Raw genomic sequence first — 18,185 nt, forward strand, 5'->3', positions numbered from 1 at the left:
TGAAAAATAATTATTATTTTGGTTTAAACTTGCTGTTTTCCTTGTCTTTTTTTTTATGTAGAAATCATTAAAATGCATAATAAGTGCATTGAGTAATTTATATTTTCAATCAAACTACAATATTGCTTGCTTATTTTTCTAATAATACTTTTTAAAAAATAATATGAATTAAAAAAAAGTAATATGAATTTACAAATCGTTCTGTCATAGGTTCATAATTGTACTAATAATGACTAACTTTTAAGTGTTTACCGTTTATCAGGCACTATTTTAAGTACTTTATATTTGTTTACTCATTTAATCCACAAAACAATCTTGTGAAGTAGATACTATAGGCATACCTTGGAGATATTGCAGATTCAGTTCAAGATCACTGCTATAAAGCAAATATCACAGCAGACAAATCACGTGAATTTTTTGGTTTCCCAGTGCATAGAAAAGTTATGTTTACAGTATATGTAGCAATATCTAAAAAAATCAGTGTCCATGCCTTAATTTTAAAATGCTTTATTGCTAAAAAAAATCTAATCATTATCCAAGCCTTCGGCAAATTATAATCTTTTTGCTAGTGGAGGATCTTTCCTCTATCTTGGTGGTTGCTGAAGGTTGGGGTGGCTGTTATAATTTTTCTTTCTTTTTTTTTTTAATTTAACAAATTGCCAGTTTATTCAAACACAACATGTACAAATGCCAAATGAAGCCTAGAAATAAAACAATACTGAAATCAGAGCAAAGGAGTTGTTCTTGAAGTAGCTAGGTAATTGAGGTCTGTCTGATTTCTTCTGGCTTGAGTTGTGTGGAGATGTGTGTTCAGCTTTGATTCTATCAATCTTTCATTTGCTTCTCTGTCAGAAACAGTTCATATTTATTTTCAAATAACTTCGGCCTTTTATTCAGGAAAATAGCACCGAAGAAATGCTCAAACATACGGACTACTATTTAAACACAAGAGGAGAAAGTTATCTAAATTGCCCAGAAGTTTTTATGAAGTACAAATGTAGGTGCAATAGATACATTTTTTTTAAAAATTCATTTTAATAGACTTTAGTCTTTTAGAACAGTTTCAGGTTCACAACAGAATTGAGCAGAAAATACAGAGTTCGCACATAGCCCTCCCCAACCACACATGTATACTCCTCTACCCTCAACATCCCTCATCAGTGTGACATATTTGGTACAATTGATGAATCAACATGGACACATTATTATCAACCAAAGTCCATCCTTTACATTAGGGTCCACTCTTGATGTTGTACATTCTGTGGGCTTTGACAAATGTATAATGACATGTAGCCACCACTATAGTATCATACAGAATAATTTCATTGCCCTAAAAATCCCTTGTGCTGCATCAATTCATTCCTCCCTTCCTCCCTCTCCCCAAATCTCTGGAAACCACAATCTTTTTATTGTTTCTGTAGCTTTGCCTTTTCCAAAATGTCATTTGGTTGGAATCGTATAGTCTGTAGCCTTTTCAGACTGGCTTCTTTCATTTAGTAATGTGTCTTTTAAATTTCTTCTGTGTCTTTCATGGCTTGATAGATCATTTTTTTTTACTGCACATATAGTTTTAAATTTACATACATGTACTGTTCATTGTTTCTAAGAACGTTTAGAGGTTTAGCTTTTTAAACTTGCATAGTTATCAAAGGAATAAAGCCAGCCACAAAATAAGAATTAACTCAAAAAGATATATACAACCTGCTATTAACAGCAACATTGTTTATAATTGCCAAGATATGGAAGCATCCCAAGTGCACTCAATAGTTGAATAGATAATAAAGATGCAGTATGTATATATATACATATATATAATGGAGTACAACTCACCCATAAAAAAGGAGATATTATGCCATTTGCAACCCTTCATTCACTTTTTTTTTTTCACTTCAAAAACCAGAATTTTGTAACAGGCAGAGACATTTCCATTGCATCAAAAACAACAAAATACCTAGAAATAAACTTAACCAAGGAGGTTACCCGTACTCTGAAAACCGAAATGACACAAAGAAATGGAAAGATTTCTTGTGCTCTTGGATTGGAAGAATCAACACTATCAAAATGGCCACACTACCCAAAGCAATCCACAGATCCAACGCAACCCCCATCAAAATACTCGCGACACTCCTCACAGAACTAGAACAAACAATTCCAAAATGTATAAGGAACCACAAAAGACCCCGAACAGCCAAACCAATATTTTGTAGGTCTTCTTTTTCTTTTCTCTTTCTTCTTTTTGTTCTCTTTTCTTATGGTTTGATGACTGGAGAAGGTCCTTTAACATTTGTTGTAAAGCTGGTTTGGTGGTGCTGAATTCTTTTAGCTTTTGTTTATCTGTGAAGCTTTTGATTTCTCCATCAAATCTGAACGAGAGCCTTGCTGGATAGAGTGTTCGTGGTTGTAAGTTTCCCCCTTGAATCACTTCAGATCCATTGTGCCACTCCCTTCTGGCCTGTAGAGTTTCTGCTGAAAAATCAGCTGATAACCTTATGGGAGTTCCCTTGTATGTCATTTGTTGCTTTTCTCTTGCTAATTTTAATATTTTCTCCTTATCCTTAATTGTTGTCAATTTGATGACTGTGTGCCTTGGTGTGTTCCTCTTTGGGTTGATCCTGTGTGGAATTCTCTGCACTTCCAGGACTTGGGTGACTGTTTTCTTTCCCAGGTTGGGGAAGTTTTCAGTTATTATCTCTCTAAGAATTTTCTCAGGTCCTTTCTCTCTCTCTTCTCTTTCTGGGACCCCTATAATGTGAATATTGGAGCACTTCATGTTGTCCCAGAGTTCTTTTAAACTATCCTCATTCCCTTTTATTCTTTTTTCTGTTCTGCATTAGTGATTTCCATTAATCTGTCTTCTAGCTCACTGATCCGTTCTTCTGACTCATTTAGTCTATTCTTGGTTCCTTCTAGTATATTGTTCATTTCACTGATTTTATTCTTCAACTCTGAGTATTCTTTATATTTTCCAATTCTTTGCTAAAAACTTCACTTTGTGCATCTATACTCCTCTTGAGTTCTTTGAACATCTTGGCCATCATTACTTTAAACTCTTTCTCAGATAAATTACCTATCTCCTCATCACTTATTTCTTCTTCTAGCTGTGATAATTTCTTAAAATAAGGCAATGATGAAGTTTGCCACATTGACTCTTTCTTTAATAAACAGTTCTCTGTAACATACAATGCTGTTTGATAGCATTTTACCCACAATATGACTGCTTTCAGAATTGGATTCAATTCTCTGAAATCCTGCCCCTGCTTTATCAACTAAGTTTATATAATATTTTAAGTCATTTGTTGTTGTTTCAACAGTCTTCACAGAAGCTTCACCAGGAATAGATACCATCTCAAGAAACTACTCTCTTTCCTCATATATAAGAAGCAACTCCTCATTTATTCAAGTTTTATCATGAGGTGGCAGCAGTTCAGTCACATCTTCAGGCTCCGCTTCTAATTCTAGTTCTCTTGCTGCTTCCTCCACTGAAGTCTTAAACCCCTCCAAGTCATCTGTGAGAGTTGGGATCAACTTCTTTCAAACTCCTGTGAATGTTGATATTTTGACCTCCCAGGAATCACAAATGTTCGTAGTGGCATTTAGCTTGGTGAATCCTTTCCAGAAGGTTTTCAGTTTACTTTGCTCAGATCCATTAGAGGAATCAGTTGCTATGGCAGCTCTGGCCTTATAAAGTATATTTCTTAAAATAAGACTTGAAAGTGGAAATTGCTCCTTGATCTGTGGACTGCAGAACTGCCCTGGATTAGGCTTTGGCTTAAGGGAATGTTGTGGCTGGTTTGATCTTCTGTCCAGACTAAAACTTTCTTCTTATCAACAATAAGTAATATAAAGTACCTAGAAATTAATTAAATGTAAGACATTAAGAGCTGTGTATTTAAGTTTAAAACACTGCCAAGACAAAGAGTTAAAGAGACAGAGGTATATACCACATTCATGGTATTCAGTATTGCTAAAATGTCAGTTCTCTTTCAAATTAATGTGTAGATTCAATGCAAACCCAAACAAAATCCCAATAGGTCTTTTTGTTTTTAAGAAGTTGACAAGCTGATTCTGAAAGTTAATTGGAAATGTCAAGGGCCTAGAATAGACAAATAATCTTGAAAAAGAACACAGTTGGAGGACTTACACTACACTACTTGATTTTAAGAATTAAATTACAATATCAGTAGAACTAAAAGAGTTCATAAATATATCAGTGGAACAAAATAGATTATATATTTGTATGTTATATATGATTTAATATGTATACATATATAATGTATAAAGATATATATTTAATTGATTTTCAGCAAGGCACCAAAGTAGTTCAATGTTGAAAATAAAGTCCTTAGCAAATAATGATGGAACTATTGGAGAAACTTAAGGGGAGAAAAGAATCTCAATCTCTACCTCATATTATGTTTAAAATTGTTATGGTGGACCATAGACCTCTAAATGTAAAGGCTGAAACTAAAAAGATTCTAGAAGAAACATAGAATAACTTCATGACCTTGGAGTAGGTAGAGATTTCTTCAATTTTTTTATTTTTATACAACTTTAATGATTACATTCCATTCACAGTTATTACAAAATATTGGCTACATTCCCCGTGTTGTACAATACATCCTTGAGCCTGTCTTACACCAATAGTTTGTACCTTTTACACCCCCACCCTTGTATTGTCCCTCTCCACCCTCCCCGCTGGTAACCACTAGTTTGTTCTCTGTAAGTCGGCTTCCTTTTGTTACATTCACTAGTTTGTTATATTTTTCAGATTCCACATATAAGTTCTGTCATACAGTGTTTCTCTTTATCTGACTTATTTCACTTAGTATAATGCCTCCAAATCCATCCATGTTGCTGCAAATGGCAAAATTATTTTTTTTAAGCCTGAGTAGTATTCTATTGCATATATATACCATCTCTCCTTTATCTAGTTATCTGTTGATGGACACTTAGGTTGTTTCCATGTCTTGGCAATTGTAAATAATGCTGCTATGAACATTAGGGTACATGTATCTTTTTGAATTAATTGTTTTGGGTTTTTTCAGATAGATAGCCAGGAGGAGTGGAATTGCTGGGTCATATGGTAGTTTTATTTTTTTAGTTTTTTGAGAAGCCTCTGTACTGCTTTCCACAGTGGCTGCACCAGTTTCCATTCCCACCAACAGTGTACAAGAGTCCCCTTTTCTCCACATCCTCATCAACATTTGTTATTTGTAGACATTTTGATGATAGCCATTCAGACAGGTGTTAGGTGGTATCTCATTGTGGTTTTGATTTGCATTTCCCTGATGATTAGCAATGTTAAGCATCTTTTCATGTGCCTGTTGTCCATCTGCACTTCATCTTCGGAAAAATGTCTATTCAGTTTTCCTGCCCATTTTTTAGTCGGGTCATTTGTTTTTTGATATTAAATTATGTGATTTGTTTATATATGTTGGCTATTAATCCCTTATTGGTCGTATTATTTACAAATATTTTCTCCCATTCAGTAGGTCGTCTTTTTGTTTTGTCAGTGGTTTCTTTTGCTGTGCAAACACTTTTAAGTTTGATTAGGTCCCATTTGTTTACTTTTGCTTTTATTTCCTTTGCTTTAGGAGATGGATCGAAAAAAATATTGCTTCAATTTATTTCAGAGTGCCTGTATTTTCCTCTAGGAGTTTTATAGTTTCCAGCCTTATAGTTAGGTCTTTAATCCATTTTGAGTTTATTTTTGTATGTGGTGTTAGAGAATGTTCTAATTTCATTTTTTTACATGTAGCTGTCTAGTTTTCTCCACAGCACTTATTTAAGAGACTGTCTTTTTTCTCTTGTATATTCTTGTATCTTTTGTCATGGATTAATTGACCATAAGTGTGTGGGTTTATTTCTGGGTTCTCTATCCTGTTCCATTGATCTATGTTTCTGTTTCTTGTGCCAGTACCATACTGTTTTGATTACTGTAGCGTTGTAGTATAGTCTGAAGTCAGGGAGTGTGATTCTGTCAGCTCCATTCTTCTTTCTCAAGATTGTTTTGGCTATCCAAAGTCTTTTGTGTTTCCATATAAATTTTTAAATTATTTGTTCTAGTTCTGCGAAAAATGCCATTGGTATTTTGACAGAGATTGCATTGAATCTGTATATTGTCGTGGTAATATGATCATTTTAACAGTATTCATTCTTCCAATCCAAGAACATAGTACATCTTTCCATCTGTTTGTGTCATCATTAATTTCTTTCATCAGTGTCTTATAGTTTTTGGAGTACAGATCTCTTGCCTCCTTAAGTAGGTTTATTCCTAAGTATTTTATTCTTTTTGATGCAGTTGTACATCGGGTTGTTTCCTTAATTTCTTTCTTTTTGTTTTTTGTTTGGTTTTGTTTTGTTTTGTTTTGTTTTGTTTTTGGTGTTTCATTGTTAGTGTAGAGAAATGCAGCGGATTTCTGTATATTAAATTTGTACCCTGCAACTTTACCAAATTCATTGATGAGCTCTAGTAGTTTTCTAGTGTCATCTTTAGGATTTTCTATATATAGTATCATGTCATCTGCAAACAGTGACAGTTTCATTTCTTCCTTTCCAATTTGGATTGCTTTTATTTCCTTTTATACTCTGATTGCTGTGACTAGGACTTCCAAGACTATGTTGAATAAAAGTGGTGAGAGTGGGCATCCTTGTCTTCTTCCTGATCTTTGAGGGAATGCTTTCAGCTTTTCACCATTAAGTGTGATGTTAGCTGTGGGTTTGTCACATATGCCTTTATTGTGTTGAGGTATATTCCCTCTTTGCCCAATTCTGGAGTTTTTATTATAAATGGATATTGAATTTTATCCAAAGCTTTTTTTGCAACTGTTGAGATGATCATTTGGTTTTTATTCTTCAGTTTGTTAATATGGTGTATCACATTGATTGATTTGCAGATACTGAAAAATCCTTGCATCCCAGGGATAAGTCCCACTTAATCACGGTGTGATCCTTTTAATGTATTGTTGGATTCAGTTTGCTAGTATTTTGTTAAGGATTTTTGCATCTATGTTCATCAGTGATATTGGCCTGTCATTTTCTTGTTTTGTGGTATCTTTGTCTAGTTTTGGTATCGGGATGGTGGCCTCATAGAATGAGCTCAGAAGTGTTCCTTCCTCTGCAGTTCCTTGGGGTAGTTTCAGAAGGGTAGATTTTAACTCTTCTCTAAATATTTGGTTGAATTCCTCTGTGAAGCCATCTGGTCCTGGACTTTTGTCTGTTGGGAGTTTTTGAATTACTGATTCAATTTCATTACTGGTAATTCGTCTGTTCATAGCTTCTATTTCTAACTGGTTCAATCTTGGGAGACTGTACCTTTCTAAGAATTTGTCTATTTCTTATAGGCTGTCCATTTTATTGGAGTATAGTTGTTTGTAGTAGTCTTTTATGATCCTTTATATTTCTATGGTGTCAGTTGTAACTTCTCCTTTTTTCATTTCTAATTTTATTGATTTGATCCCTCTCCCTTTTTTTCTTGATAAGTCTGGCTAAAAGTTTATCAATTTTATTTATCTTTTCAAGAAACCAACTTTTAGTTTCATTGATCTTTTCTATATTTTTAGTCTCTATTTCTGCTGTGATCTTTATGATTTCTTTCCTTCTGCTAACTTTGGGTTTTGTTTGTTCTTCTTTCTCTAGTTCCTTTAGGTCTAAAGTTGGATTGTTTATTTTAGAGTTTTCTTGTTTCCTGGGGTAAGCTTGTATCGCTATAAATTCCCTCCTAGAACTGCTTTTGCTGCATCCCATACGTTTTGGATCATCATGTTTTCATTTTCATTTGTCTCTAGGTGTTTTTTTTTTTTTTTTTTTTTGCTTCCTCTTTAATTTCTTCAGTGATCCATTGGTTGTTTGGTAGCATATCATTTAGCCTCCACATGTTTGTGTTTTTACAGTTGTTTTTCTTGTAGTTGATTTCTAGTCTCATAGCATTATGGTTGAAAAACATGCTTGATATGATTTCAGTTTTCTTAAATTTACTGAGCTGTTTTGTGGCCTAGTATGTTGTTTATCCTGGAGAATGTTCCATGTGCATTTGAAAAGAATATGTATTCCACTACTTTTGGATGGAATGCTCTCTGTATATCAATTAAGAACATTTGAGCTGTGATTCCTTGTTGATTTTCTGTCTAGATGATCTGTCCATGGATATAAGTGAATGTTAAAGTCTCATACTATTACTGTGTTATTGCTGAGTTCTCCTTTTATGTCTGTTAATATTTGCCTTATATATTGAGGTGCTCCTATGTTGGGTGTGTATATACAGTTGTTATATCTTCTTGAATTGATCTCTTGCTCATTATGTAGTTCCTTTTTTATCTCTTGTAACAGTCTTTATTTTAAAGTCTGTTTTGTCTGATATAAGTGTTTCTACTCTGGCTTTCTTTTGATTTCCATTTGCATGGAATACCATTTTCCATCCTCTCACTTTCAGTCTGTATGTGTCTCTAGATCTGAAAGAGTCTCCTGTAGGCAGCACATATTTGTGTCTTGTTTTTGAATCCATTTCAGCTACTTTATGTCTTTTGATGGGAGCATGTTGTCTGTTAATGATTAAATTAATCATCAATATGTATGTTCTTATTGCTATTTTGTTAACTGCTTTGGATTTGTTTTTGTAGGTCTTTCCACCCCACCCCTTTTTTCTTCTCGTCTTTTGTGATTGTCTCTAGTGTTATGTTTGGATTCCTTTTTATTTTTCATTTGTATATCTACTATAGGTTTTTGATTTGTAGTTACCATGAGGGTATTGTATAGTAGTGTCTCTCTCTATATATAGATACAGATATAGATATATAGATATACAGACACACACGTGATTGATTGTTTTAAGTTGCTGATTTCTTAATTTCAAACGTATTTTTAAAACCCTGAATTTGTACTCTCCTCTTCTTACAATTACCTTTTGATGTTGTATTTTACATCTAATTGTTTTGTGTGTCCCTTCACTGCTTATTTTGGATATAGACTATTTTACTACTTTTGTCTTTTAACCTCCCTACTAACTTTGTATGTAGATGATTTCCTACCTTTACTGTAAGTTTGCCTTTACTGGTGAGCTTTTCCGTTTCATAATTTTCTTGTTTATGGATGTGACCCTTTCTTTTTTGTCTGGAGAAGTTCCTTTAACATTTGTTGTAAAGCTGTTTTGGTGCTGCTGAGCTCTTGGTGGTGCTTGTCTGTGAAGCGTTTTATTTCTCCATCAAATCTGAACAAGAGCCCTCTTGGGTTGAGTGTTCCTGGTTGTAGATCTTTCCCTTTCGTCACTTTAAATCCATTGTGCCACTCCCTTCTGGCCTGCAGAGTTTCTGCTGAAAAATCAGCTGATAGCCTTATGGGAGTTCCCTTGTATGTCATTTGTTGCTTTTACCTTGCTGCTCTTAATATTCTCTCTGTATCTTTAATTTTTGTCATCTTGATTACAGTGTGTCTTAGTGTGCTCCTCGTTGGGTTAATCTTGTCTGGGACTCTGTTCTTCTGGATTTGGGTGACTGTTTCCTTTCCCAGGTTAGGGAAATTTTCAGGTCTTATGTCTTCAAATATTTTCTTAGGCCCTTTCTCCCTCTCTTCTTTTTCTGAGACTCCTATAGTGTGAATATTAGTGTGCTAGATGTTGTCCCAGAAGTCTCCTAAACTGTCCTCATTTCTTTTCATTCTTTTTTCTGTTCAGCGGCAGTAATTTCCACTACTCTGTCTTCCAGCTCACTAATCCATTCCTCGGTATCATTTAGTCTACTATTGATTCTTTCTAGTGTATTTTTCATTTCAGTTATTATATTTTTCATCTTTGGTTGTTCTTTATATTTTCTAACTCTTTGTTTAAAACTTCCAACTTCTCACTCAAAATATCTTAGGACGCAAAAAGCACTAATTATAAAAGGAAAGTTAATAAATGACTTGATCAAAATTAAAAATATCTCTTAAATCTCACTATTAAGAAAATGAAAAGGCATACTACACGGTGAGAGATATAAATATATGAGGCAGAAAACTTCTGTTGAAAAGTTGTAAAAACAGAAAACCTCACTATAAATAAAAAATTAAAAAGACAAACATCTCAATTTAGAAATAGTAGACTTAAACAGATACTTCACAGAATAATAAAAAAGACTGATAACACTGAATGATGTGGAGCATCTGGAGTCACTTTGGAAAATTGTTTGGCAGTTCCTTTTAATTTCTACAGACATCTGCTATATGATGCATCAGTACCCGTCCCAGATATTTAGCCAAAAGAAAGGAAAATAAATGCCCACCAAAAAGACTTGTACATTAATGTTCACATTACCTTTTCTCATGTATGGCCAAAAACTGGAAAAACTCAAATGTCCATGAGTAGAAGAATCAATAGGCAACTTGATATATTCATACATGTAAGTACTATAAAAATAATAAACTACTGTTATATAGAATAACTCAATAAAATAAAATTTTTAAAAAGAATAACATGGATAAATCTCAAAAATGTAATGAAAAAAGCTATGTACAGAACTAAATACTATGATTCCATTTACATGAATTTTAAGAACAGACAATAACAATGTAGAATGGAAATCAAAACAATGCTTGTCTCAGGGGTAGGGAATTAAATGGAAAGGGATAGGAATAGACTTTCTGAGATAATAGAAATGTTCTAGCTTGAATAGATTATTTGCTATACAGGTGTATGTATTTAACAAAACTCATTGAAGTTATATGCTTAGAATAGCTGAATTCCACTGTTCGTAAGTTCTATATTAATAATAAAAATTTAGATATTTAAGAAGAAGAGATGGGCTTTGAGAACATAGGGATCTGGTTTGATCCTGGTTTCTCCACTTTTATAAGCACATGACCTTGAATTAGTTATTGAATAACGGAACTTCAGTCTCCTTAAATGTAAAATAGAAGCAGTAGCTCCCTCAGAAGCTGACTGTAAGGACGAAATTGGATAACGCACATGGAATGCTAGTGCACTTTCTGGGTAGAGTAGGTGTTCAATAGACGATCACTGCCGTCCCTGAGGCAGTGTGACGGTGGGGTGAAGAGTGTGGCCTCTGGAGCCAGATGACCTTTGAAGCAGTTCAGAGCCTTGCTTTGCTGCCACTTTAACTGTCTCACTTTGGGAAAGTCATTTAATCTCTCTGTGCCTTTGTTTCCTCAGTTATAAAATAAAATAATAACACATGCCTCAAATGGCTATTATGGTTATTAAATAAGTCAATACACATTAAAGCACTTAGAATAATACCTGGCATATAGTAAGTGATCAGTAAATGCTATAAGCTATTAGCTGCTGTTATTATTCATTTTCTTATTCAACCTAAATATTATGATTGTCTGTCACTTCTCTATCACATTCTCTTGCCAAAATTTTAGTTCTTTAGTTACATGGGAAAACTTTACTGAATTCATTACTGTCCTTTTTCTCACTATATTTCTATTTAAGTTGTTGTATATTGTTTGAGAAAAGCATACAACTGTGCTGTGGTGAAGACTATCAATTTTTTCAGTTCTTTTCCGTTTTCTATAATTGCAGAGTTTTAGCTGGGCCCATGGCCAGACTATATTTCCCAGCCTCTCCAGTGATTAAGTTCTCACCGGAAGACTACAAGCGGAAATGAAGTGTACAGCTTCAGGCCTGGGCATCAAAATATTACATATGTGCTCCTCCAAGGTCTTTTCCTTTTTCTGGAGCTGGAATTGCCTGCAACCCAACTTCAACCATGTAGATGAGGAAAACACCATAGGAGATGGCAGATAAACAAAATAAAAAGAACCTGGGTGCCTAAGTGACCTGGAACATTCTCCTTGGACTATTTAATGAGAGAGAAATAAACTTCTGTCTTTTTAAGCCACTGAATTTGAGGATCTCTTTGTAAAGCAGCTTACTCTTACCCTAACACACGCAGCTGTGATTTTACACCATTGCCTCCGAATTCTTTGTGTCAACTTCTATCTCTGTCTGGGTCAGGCCTTTACTGCTTCTCTTGAGTCCGGTGTGGCACCCACCTACGGATGCACACGCATTTAGCAGATGCCTTCACCGCCTGCTTCAGGGACAGAATGGTAGCTGTCAGAAGAGAATTCCTGCTACTTCCTACCCTAATTTTATAAACTTAATCTGCACTCAGTTTGCCTCTTCATCGTCTCAGTGAAGGCTGAGTTTCCCTCTGGGTAGTCTGTTCACCTGCATTTTGGATCCCTTTCTGTCTCCTCAGGGGCTTCCCTGCAGTTATTTTCCCCCATCTCTATTGTCAGTCTTTTCCTGTGTACCAGCTTTTTACCATCAACAGTAAATATATCCAAGTCTCGCCTAACCTGAAAAAGAAAAGTATTTTCTTCAATCTCACATCCTCAGTCTAGTTACCTGTTTTGTCGTATGCTCACATGGCCCAGATTCTTGAAAGAATCCATTAAACCAGCTGTTTCCATTTCGTTTCCCTTCTCCCCTTCTCATTTGCCTGCAAGAAGTTCAGCTTTTTTGGTAGTTTCCCAAGCAGATCCCAGGATCTTCCATGAGTGCTCTATGTCCTTTACATGCACCCTGGCTGTTAGTTGTCGTCTTAGCAAAAGAAGCAAAATTACGAATACAAATACCCTAACTGGCCATTCTAAAACATTTGATTTGCTTTAAGGCTATTCAAGAGATGCATGCATAATAGATAAGACCATATTATTTTGTTTTCAGTAGATGTCCAATTCCACTTTGTTCTGATTCCCTGGTATCAGATTATAATTACACATTTGCTTCCCATTCAACTTCTTTTTATTAGTAAAATGATAATACAATCTGTGCCATTATGACTGTCTAGTAAATTTCATTTATAAATTGGCATTTGGGTTAAATATCAGTCTTTGATGAATGATTAGATTTTGTTATCTGCAAAGCTGAGGGTCAAGCCATAGGCCGCGGTAATTTCCTGAGGGAATACTGTGCTGTGACTCTTGTGAGAGATCTGTTAGCTCTGAAAATAACGCCCTGCCGCTTGGTAGGCACAGAAAGTGAAAAAAGGGAGGAAAGGTATACACTAATGGGCAGAGTGAGCACATTGTAGCCCTACATCAGGATAAATAAAATAACTTTTTGTTGGCAGAGAATGGAATTGTTCTTTAATCTATGCCTCTCTGAAGGGAGGATTTTTAAGGCCTAGGAGGTACCAAACTTATTTTTTACTTAATGGATAGGCAAAACGACTATAGAATGAAAGCAAAGTATAATTTAAAGGTGAGGGAGTACTAGAACAGTTTTAGAATGAATACAATATAAATTAGGTCAAGCTATGATCAGAAAGAGCTGGGATCACAGTTTCAAACACTTACCAGTGGCCCTGATTATTTAACCAAGCAGTGAAAACCAACGTGGACTCACAAGCCCAAGTCTAAGAGAAACTAGGGCCAGCTAGAAAGAGAATGAACTGCAGCTCTGAGGAAGATGATTACTCAGGGAAGTACAGATACAGTAATGAAAATATCAAAATTTCACTTTACTCTATGTAATATAAAACATACCATTGCCTCTATCAAAACTTGAAGTTTACTTAGGCTAGTAAAAGTTTCTTCAAATGGTTATGAGCTTACTGAAAGAATCCTGTAATTCAATAAATGTCTGGTTTTGCCCTCTGTCCCTGGGACATGTTACAAGGCTGTGGAGAACTGGAAAGATGAGAGAAGTTGGGTAGAAGGCATTCTGACAGCCTAGGATCCTGGGGACCTATTTTTGTCACTCATGACTAAACTTCTAAGGAAACTTTTGAACTTTTTTTTTGAAGAGAACAGTCCATACTAAGAAGTTTCACTGAGACTTGGTGGAACAAGGCTCATCTGTGAAATGACAGCAGTGGGTGATCACTGGGTTGCTGTTCAGGAACAGCTGTACAAAGGTAAGGGTAAGTTGAGAAGTTGGACTGCTGAATGAAACTGGAAAGAGAGCATGATTCACGAAGGCACACAACTGAGTGAGGGTTAAAGGAGAGAGAAACAAATGATTTAACTGTGGGAGATGCTATAGGCCACACCAAGTACTGTAGACAATTCTTTTTTTCCTTATCAGTATTTTTATTTTTATTTCTATTGACGTATAGTCAGTTACAATGTGTCAATTTCCAGTCATGCATATATAATACATATGTTCATTTTCATTATAGGTTACTACAAGATATTGAATATAGTTCCCTGTGCTATACAAAAGAAACTTGTTTATCCATTTTATATATAGTAGTTAGTATCTGCAAATCTCAAACTCCCAAATCTATCCCTTCCCACTCCCTTTCCCCCAGTAACCATAAAATTGCTTACAATGTCTACGAGTCTCTTTCTGTTTTGTAGATGAGTTCATTATTGCCCTCTTTCTCTCTTTTTGTTTTTTTAGATTCCACATATGAGTGATATCATGGTATTTTTCTTTCTCTTTCTGGCTTACTTCACTTAGAATGATGATCTCCAGGTCCATCCATGTTGCTGCAAATGGCATTATTTTATCATTTTTATGGCTGAGTAGTATTCCGTTGTATAAATATACCAAACTTCTTTATCCAGTCATCTGTTGATGGACATTTACGTTGTTTCCATTCCTTGGCTATTGTAAACAGTGCTGCTGTGAACATTTGGGGTACAGTTTCAGTAAATTTGGCAGGAAGGGATTGAAAATCTATGAAATAAAACTTACTCAACTGAGTTCTAAAATCTGAGCCAAATCTCTCTCGATGCCACAGTATGATTCCAGTGTAGGCATTTCAGTAGCCTCCTGCACAACTTACTAATTCTCTCATCGTTAAATAGACTAAACAGCAGTGGAACAACAATAGAATCATTTTAACCTAATAACTAAATCAGCTGAATGATGAGTGCTTTAAATGTACTTCTCAGTATTTTTGTAGTCTGGCCATAATTCCATTTACCTTAATAAGTTTGTATATCCTCATATATTGTGATTCGTTTGAAACGTTAATAGCCTCAGCATTTTACAGCAGACACTCTGTCTAAAGGAGTTAGGAAGACAGAAAGCTTTTAGTTCAAGTAATTTTCCCTTGAATAGAGAGCTCAATGAGCCATTTCCTCATGCTGAAATAAAAGCTGTTTAATGAGAACACAGATCAGATTCTGTTACTAGAAAACATGTTTGTATAACGAACCCATACAAACAGTATTTGATGTACCTAAACTACAATTAAAATTTTTGACAACATTTTAGGTTTCATTTAAACTTTTTGTGTTACCCTGATCAGTATGCTTATTTGCTTGAATATTTTTGAATGGTACTTGTTTTAACCTTCGAATTCATTGCTCAGTGGCTGTTTTTTTTTAAATCACTCAAAGATCACTTTTAATATGTTGTTTTATATCCTTCTAATCTTTGTTTTGATCATAGGGATTTTTAAAAATTATTATTAAAATATAATCGATGCACAAATGTGTTAATTTCAGGTATACTACATCATGCTTTAACATTTGCATACATTATGGGATGATCATCACAATAAATCTAACCATCTGTCCCCATAAGAAGTTATTACAATGTTACTGACCATATTTCTTCTGCTGAATGTTATATCTCTGTGGCTTATTTATTTTAAAACTGGATGTTTGTACCTCTTAGTTCAATTCACCAGTTTTCCCCCACCTACCCACCCCCACCCTACTACCCATTTGTTTTCTGTATCTGTGAGTCTGTTTCATTTTGTTTTGTTTGTTTGCTTACAGATTACACATATTTGTGAGAATATAAGGTATCTGTCTTTCTCTGACTTATTTCATTTAGTGTAATACTCTCTAGATCCATCCATGTTGTCAAAAATGGCAAGAGTTCTTTTTTTTTTTTTTTTTGGCTGAGCAACATTCCATTGTATATAGGATAGATGAATTCATAAAGAACATGTGCATATGTCACATCATCTTTATGCATTCATCTATCAGTGAACACGTAGGTTACTTCCATATCTTAGCGACTGTAAAAAATGCCACAGTAAACATTGGAGTGTATGTATCTTTTCTAGTCAATGTTTTTGGGGGTTTTTGGTAAAAATCCAGAACTGAAATTCCTGGGTCATATGGGAATTCTATTTTTAATTTTTTGAGAAAACTCTATACTGTTTTCCACATTGGTTGCACCAATTTACAGTCCCACCAGCAGTACGCAGGTTCCCTTTTTCCACATCCTCGCTATCACTTGCCGTTTGTTGTGTTTTTGATGATAGCCATTCCGAGAGGTATAAGGTGGTGTCTCATTGTGTCTGGGTTTGCATTTCTCTGATGGTTAGTGATGCTGGCATTTTTCCTCTATCTATTGGCCTTTTGTGTGTTTTCTTTGGAAAAAAACTCTTATCAGGTCCATTGCCCATTTTTAAAACAGGTTGTTTTTTAGATGTTGAGTTATATGAGTTCTTTGTTTTCAATATTAACCCCTTATCATATACATTGTTTGCAAGTATCTTTTTGCTTTGTTGATAGTTTCCTTTGCTGTGCAAAATAATTTTAGGTTTAGTCCCATTTGGTTTTGCTTGTTTCCCTTGCCTGAGGAGACATATCTAAAATATAATGCTAAGACTGATGTCAAAGTGCATACTGCCTATGTTTTCTTCTTTTTCTATGAAAAATGCCACTGCTATTTTGATAGGGAGTGCACTGAATCTGTAGATTGCTGTAGGTAGTATGGTCATTTTAGCAGCATTAATTCTTTCAGGCCACAAGCATGGTATATCTTTCCTTTTGTTTGTGTTGTCTTCAGTTTCTTTGAACAATATCTTACAGTTTTCCAAGTGCAGGTCTTTTACCCGCTTGGTTAGATTTATTCCTAGATATTTTATTCTTTTGATGTAATCATATATGAGATTGTTTTCTTAATTTCTTTTTTTAAAATATTTTTTATTAAAGTATAGTTGATTTGCAATGTTAGTTTCAGGTATACAGCAAAGTGATTCAGTTATACATATACATACATATGTATGCACATATATTTTCAGATTTTTTTCCATTATAGCTTATTACAAGAAACTAAATATAGTTCCCTGTGCAATACAGTAGGTCCTTGCCGTTTATGTATTTTATATATAGTAGTATATAGCTGTTAATCCCAAACTCCTAATTTATCCCTCCCACCCTTTCCTCTTTGGTAACCATAGTTTGTTTTATGTGTCCATGAGTCTATTTTTGGTTTGTAAGTAAAATTAGTATCTTTTCTTAGATTCCACATATAAGTATTATATTTGTCTTTCTCTGTCTGACTTACTTCACTTAATATGATAATCTCTAGGTCCATGCATGTTGCTGCAAATGGCATTATTTCATTCGTACATATCTGGACTGCTGCCAGCCTGCTGGTGGGTGGGGAAGCCCCCAGGGCTAATATGTTACAGGGAGGATTCCATGATGGTGCTTACCAGCACCACGGTCCTTGCAGTAGAATGAGCTCCCATAACTGACTGCTGCCAGCATCTGCATTCCGAGGGGAAGTCTCAGTGCCTCCTGCCTCTCTGGGAGGCTGTCCAGGATCAGCAAGTGGGTCTGACCTTGGCCACTTTCAAACTACTCTGTTCTGGGACTCAGAGCATGTCATATTTTGCATGCACCCTAAAAAAATGGAATCTCTGTTTCCTGTAGTCCTCTAGCTCTCCTGAATGTAATCCCCACTGGCTTCAAAGCCAGACATTCTGAGAATTCATCTTCCCAGGATTTGACTCCGTGCCAGGAACCCGAAGTGTAGCTTGGACTTCCCTCTCCTTGGGGAAGACCTCTGGAATTGTGACATTCGTCCAGTCTGTGGCCTGCTGACCTGGGGTGTGAGTCTTGACTGTACTGTATCTGTGCCCCTCCTACCCATCTCGTGATTCCTTCTTTACATTTTTTTAAATGTAGTTCTTTCTTTTTTTTTTAATGGAGGCACTGGGGGTTGAACCCAGGACCTTGTGCATGCTAAACATGCACCCTACCACTGAGCTATTCCCACCCTCTCTTGCTTATCTCTTGTATTTCTAGTTTCTGTGTTTTCAGCTGTGCTCGTCTTTTCGGCGCGTCTTCAGGTTGTCCTCGTAGGTGGTTGCCCTGTAAGGAGCTGTAGTTTTGGTGTACCCATGGGAGGAGGTGAGGGTCTTCCTGCTCTGCCGTTTTGCCCCCCTCCTCAATGGCTGATTTTTAATCACAGTCTGCCTTATTCTCTGCCCCATCTGACACCGTCCACTACCATGGCTTGCTGCTCTCGTCTCTGTGATATT

General features: G+C 35.4%; 1 protein-coding gene across 16 annotated transcripts in view; it reads left to right on the forward strand.

Moving 5' to 3' along the window:
* Positions 1 to 18,185, forward strand: part of CCDC18 (coiled-coil domain containing 18) — a 120,245-nt gene that overhangs the window by 86,517 nt on the left and 15,543 nt on the right. For 12 of the 16 annotated variants that reach the window (XM_032487097.1, XM_032487098.1, XM_032487096.1 and 9 more), the window contains one exon: positions 11,516 to 11,834. The gene's annotated coding sequence lies outside the window, so the exon portion shown is untranslated. Of the gene's footprint in view, positions 1 to 11,515; positions 11,835 to 13,748; positions 13,860 to 14,347; positions 14,376 to 18,185 lie in introns of those variants that run through there. The other 4 variants (XR_004322655.1, XR_004322656.1, XR_004322658.1 and 1 more) reach the window with 2 other exon arrangements.

This window comes from Camelus ferus, chromosome 9 (assembly GCF_009834535.1).
Source record: "Camelus ferus isolate YT-003-E chromosome 9, BCGSAC_Cfer_1.0, whole genome shotgun sequence".
In the NCBI taxonomy this organism is placed as follows: domain Eukaryota; kingdom Metazoa; phylum Chordata; class Mammalia; order Artiodactyla; family Camelidae; genus Camelus; species Camelus ferus.